At 35.8% G+C, this 5,513-nt stretch overlaps 1 long non-coding RNA gene across 2 annotated transcripts; it reads right to left on the minus strand.

Annotated features, from left to right (window-relative positions):
• Positions 1-2,795: 2,795 nt before the first annotated feature.
• On the minus strand, positions 2,796-5,222 carry LOC113285339. 2 transcript variants are annotated; one of them, XR_003328604.1, is made up of 5 exons: positions 5,112-5,222; positions 3,914-4,029; positions 3,618-3,799; positions 3,329-3,504; positions 2,796-3,184 (listed from the first exon to the last, which is right to left on the minus strand). It is a non-coding gene; the product is annotated as an uncharacterized LOC113285339 (long non-coding RNA). The 2 variants fall into 2 exon arrangements; XR_003328603.1 differs by lacking the exon at positions 5,112-5,222 and having other exon boundaries at positions 3,914-4,130.
• Positions 5,223-5,513: the final 291 nt, after the last annotated feature.

Here is a 5,513-nt window from a genome sequence, read left to right on the forward strand (position 1 = left end):
AACTTTGAGAGCGTTTTTGTTTGCTATCTCTGCGGCTCTGCCAATGGAGTATAATAAAAAGAAGAAAAAATATGCACAAGTATATTTTAGGGACTAATCTTTGTCTCAGTTAGGAAATAATTTATGAGTTAACCCCATCCCCAAGGGGAAGCCCATTAGGAGCATGCTGTGTAAATACATACAGGGAGAGGGTTAGGGCTCAGCCTGGTCAGGGAGATGTGTCAAAAAGTTGTAATACTATATTAGAGGTGGGGGACTAAGTGCTACCCTAAAGATGTGTTCAGGGAAAGTGGCGAGCCATTAGAGTCTAGAGAGATCATGGATTCTAGTTTCCTAGCACCATTGTGTGAGCCATTGTCACGACTTTGTCAAAAAGAATCTAACCAGAAGGGAGATTTTTGGTGGGATTAGAATTCTTGTCACAGTCTGCCGGATTCCGCTGAAGAAACTGCAACTTTTAAAGAACAATGTCTAGAAAAAGAACCCCAAACAACAATGTTCAATGCACCAGCATTATTTTGAACAATGACAAAAAGAAAAAAAGAATGGCAAGAAAATCAACCAAGGAGACAGCTTGGGTGGCATTTGATTTCGGGAATTGGGATTCTGGACTATTAGGAGTAGATGATGGGAAAATAATAGAATTATTTTGTAGACACGCATTTGGGAATGGTCAAAATAATTGATGAAAAGAATCGCAAGGCCTTGAAGCTCCATATAACATTCTTTTCATTCTTGTAGTGTTTTTCATCCACCGTTTTAGCCCAATTTTCCAACCCTCGCAAAATATTTTACTAAAATTATTACCTCCATTTTATAAAGATATGTTCGTTTCATGTGTAATTTGTAGATGAAACTTGTCTATCTTTTTTTGACATGGAACGAGTATTAATTTTATTTTGGTGGACGTGTGAGTCCCATTTCGAAGAACCTGGATATTGGGCCTAAGAATCTCGGAAGACCACCTATATAGTCAACTTGAGCTTGGTTACTTTGGTTTAAGCAACAACAATTATTATCAAAGTAACTAGATGCAAATCACAAAATCAAACTACTAAACACTCATTCGGAGATAATAATCATGTGTAGGCCAAGTCAAGAATGACATACGTAAAGAGTCTAATACAGTTGGTAAAACAAAAAACTTCGTAACTACTGGATATCTGGTATTTCCTCCTGGCATTGTATCCCATTTATCAATCGTATTGTTCAAGCCTTTGGTAGCCCATATTATCATTGAAATAAATTCCAATATATCTTACAGGGCTTAGTTCTTTGTTTGATGTAGTATAGGTTTCCGTATCCCATTATGTGCAAGTTTCGTAATTGTGCGACTCGGCCCTATAAATATATATATATCTCTGGGTTAGAGTTACATACTTGTTTGTTAGTATTTGTCAGTATTTAATAATTTTACTAAGTTTCCATTGATTTTGCATTCATTCGATTTCATCTTCTAGGGTTTCTCTTTAGTTTACTCCAAAACCCCTGTTTCGATACTCTGTTCTACGCACTTTTCCTCAGGAAATCGGGAGAAGAAGACAATGAAGAAGATTCGCTTACTTTTTGGTGATGAAGTGATTCAAGTCCTAAATTTGTCAGAAGAGCAAAGTAGGAGATCTGAAAATTATTTAAGTCGTAATCCCTGTTCTGCAGACGGTAAAGAAAAGAACTCAGTTTCCACTTCTGACAGTAAAAGGAATTCTCCTTGTATCTCCGATGTCGAAAAAAAGAGTTCACCTTCTACTTATGATAATCAACGGAGTTCATCTTATACTTTTGAGAAATCAGAATCTGATCATGTGTTTCCCCGATGGGGGAAAACTGCAAAAAGAGGCCGAAAGAGCTCGTCGAAATCAGCAGCATCACATTCTTCTTTATCATCTGTTAATAATCCAAAGGAACCAGTTTTCGGCGAGAAAGAACTAGTCGACACTCTAATGCACCTATGGAATTTGTCTAATAGCTATTCTATTGATTCGGCAAAGAAAGAAACAAGAATCGCAGATAAGAAGCGAAAAGTTAAAGTTACCAATATCGTCCACTATAAAGACGACGGATCAAAGAAAGCGAGAGTTGAGAATTACAGGGATGAGAATCATGAGATCATGGAGAAGACGATTTCAGAGGCAACTCACAAGCAGATACCAAGATTGTCGACTGGTTGTCGTAAATTCAGTTGTGATAATTGTGGAAAATCTTTCAGTTGTCATCAAGCTTTGGGTGGTCATAAATCAAGCTGCAACAGCAATTCCTCGACAACACAAATAGGCGAATCTTCACTGCAGGGTTTAATGAGAAATAAGAAAAATCAAACCGATAAATCATCAAAGAGGTTCGGGACTTCTGAGGACGGTGGCCATCAGTGCAGAATATGCAGTAAGAGGTTTCTGAATGGTTGGGCTCTAGGGGGGCATACAAAGAGTCATAAGACCGGACAAGTTGAACCTAGTAGTATATATATATCATCAGTTTCACCACCAAAGGAAATCACCAAGGAGTCTTTATATCTGATAAACTCATTCGCATCATCCGTTCCAGAAGCGCAAGAAGACATTGTGGAGGATAAGAAGATTATGATGTTCGACCTCAACGAAGAACCACCAGAGGATGAGGATGAGTTGGATGAGTGAGAATTGTTATGTTTGGAACATACCAATTCCGTTTTAGATTTTTAGGGTATTGGACCATAGTTTAGATTCCAGTCTCCACAGTAACAGATCCATGGAAAAAGTCGTCTAAATAACTAGAACATATACCAAATAAACATAAGCAAAAAGTATAATCCAGGGGATTCATAATTTGACCATCTTAATTAAGCAAAGCGTCATTAACTTGCCATGTATGGATGGAAAGGGTGTTTGAGAAGACAAAGTGATCACAGAATCAAATTACTAACACAGATATATGGAGATTAAAGTGTAGGCTAACTTAAGAATGAGATGAAGATCTCAATCTTCTCTATTCGCTCTTGAAACCAATTAGAAAACGATAAGCTTCTTTTTTCATCCTTTGCTTCTGTATTTTGATTTTCTCCCGGATTCTTATTCGACACTGAAATTGATGAATCACCTGCAGATTGTATCATCGCCTCTACTGAATGAGCTTTTTCCTTCTTTTCTTTAGAATTCCCTGTTTTTTCATTCTTCGCGGTGAGTGCCAGGATTGTTACACCAGTGAGTGCCTGGATTGTTACACCACAATACATGTTATTTCGGAGGATTTTAAATCATTTTTCTCTGATTCATAATATTTCGTCAATATGGTTTAAAAGATCGAATAACCCATTTTAGCGAGACATCGTGAAGCAAAATATATTTTTAATTACCTGAACAGGCTCTGGCTTTGGCTGGTAGGTTCTTACTATCTTCATAGCACCAATGATATGTACTTTAATATAACAAATATCATCAACCAGAAATCCTCTTTTTGGGTCAAGCAGTTCCGTAAGATGCATTGCTTCTCAGAATGCCATGCAAGCGGCACGCATTTCACGTTCGTTATCTAAGGAAAACACAGCATGATAATCAGAAATTCATGTATGCAAAAGATAATCAAAATCTTTCACCATATGAATATATAGGAAAAATATGAAGTTAAAGACAGAAACTATATACCATAATTTCTTGTTTGCTCTCTATCTTTTAGATCGATAACAGACAAACGGTACTCGACGTACCACGATCCGGTGCCATAAGGTTGAATGCCCATTACAAATTTTGTTCTATTCCATGTTACAACCCCGCCTGCAGGTGATTTGTGAGTTTGATGGCGCCCTTTTGGTTCAATACACAAAGTCCTTGTTACAAAAGAACACAGAATATTAATCATATGACTCCAAAGCAAGTAAATTAAGAATTAAGCATATGCAAGAATTGAAGTTGAAATCGAGATACTATATATGTCGACATACCATTTAATACCACATGCAGAGAAAATTTCAGAGTAATGTCTCTTGCAACTCAAGCTAGAAAAGTTTTCAATCTTCCATACGTATTTACTCGAATCACCAGAAGTCATGGCTATAACCTGCTTCAAATGTTTTTTAGCATAACCAAAATTAACAAGTTACTTACTAAACACAAAACCACGGAGTTCACAACTTCAAACTAACTTTAATAGAAAGGATTTCAACTTTCAGGTCTCTACATTGCTTCTAACAACAACCACACAGACGAGAGTATACTAATCCCTTAAGAGTGCAAATCAAAAGTGTCAACCACAGAACTCATGCTCGCCAAAGAGAAAACATAAAGGTCTAACGAGAAAACGAAATCCTAAGTAACACAATCATCAAAAGTCAAATAAATTCATCCAAACTAAAAAAATTCTAAAGATATACACACATTTTGACGATGCAGTATCATACTACTGCCTAAATTACTTGAAAAATACAACATGTTCAGGTTAGACGAAAATCAACTTGAAACAAAATGAAAACACTAAACAGGTAGTCTCCATGTACCACAAACTTCATACTTAACAAATAAAAAAGACAATACAGGAAGTTATATCACTTATGCATTACTCATAATTTCGTTTCGTTTCAATTTTCAAACCCCAGGATATCCAAACCAACAAATCCTCCACTAACACATCATCATCGATGACCATATGAACATAATTCGTATATAAGTTGGGGTAAATAAACCAATTCCACTATGAATTAAAATAAGAAAATCATGTAGAAATACTCAACATACTCAATAGAATCATACTCAGTAGATTAAAATGTACAAATTAGTAGAAACAAACTAGACATACTCATAATTGGAACAAAAATCAACTCTCAACAAACAAATTCTCATCTAAGATACTAAACATACTCAAAATCACAAAAATCCTACTTTACTCAGTGTGAAAATTAGGGGAAATAAACTAAACATACTTAAGTCGATGTCGAAATTAGGGAACAAACTAAGAAGTTACAAGAGAAAAGCAAAATCATAGTAAAATTAGGCAAAAACAAACATGCTCAGTACATAAACAACAAGATCAAGACTAGAAACATACCCCACAGACACACAAAAAAAAAAACAAACAAATCGAAACCTAAACCATGCAAAGATTTCTTACACTAAAAAAATCAAGATCTCTGAACAAAATAATACCTTCTTCTTCCTTGAACCAAACAGATCTAAAAACTCTTGATGATGGTGGTGGTGGATAATCCGTGATGAAATGGGTTTTTGACATAGAGAGTGGAGAGAGAGTGACTGGATTTCTTAATAATTCAGTTTTTTCACCAAATCTCTTACCAGTAGTAGTAGTAGTAACAATGCAACTTCTAGGAAATTTCTCAGAGAAATAAAGACGAGTTGTTACGAGTTATTGTTTGTTTTCCAAATAAAAACATAAAACAAAACATCGAACTTCTCTTTTCCTGTTTCCGTTTTTGGATACCATTAACATTAAGATGTAGACTAGTATACCCACGCCTGATCCAGCCACCTAACACATTCATGTCATCTCGGTGGGCATGAAAATCAATGGTGGAGGACATCTTGTACTAG

Source organism: Papaver somniferum, chromosome 6 (assembly GCF_003573695.1).
Source record: "Papaver somniferum cultivar HN1 chromosome 6, ASM357369v1, whole genome shotgun sequence".
Classification (NCBI taxonomy): Eukaryota; Viridiplantae; Streptophyta; class Magnoliopsida; order Ranunculales; family Papaveraceae; genus Papaver; species Papaver somniferum.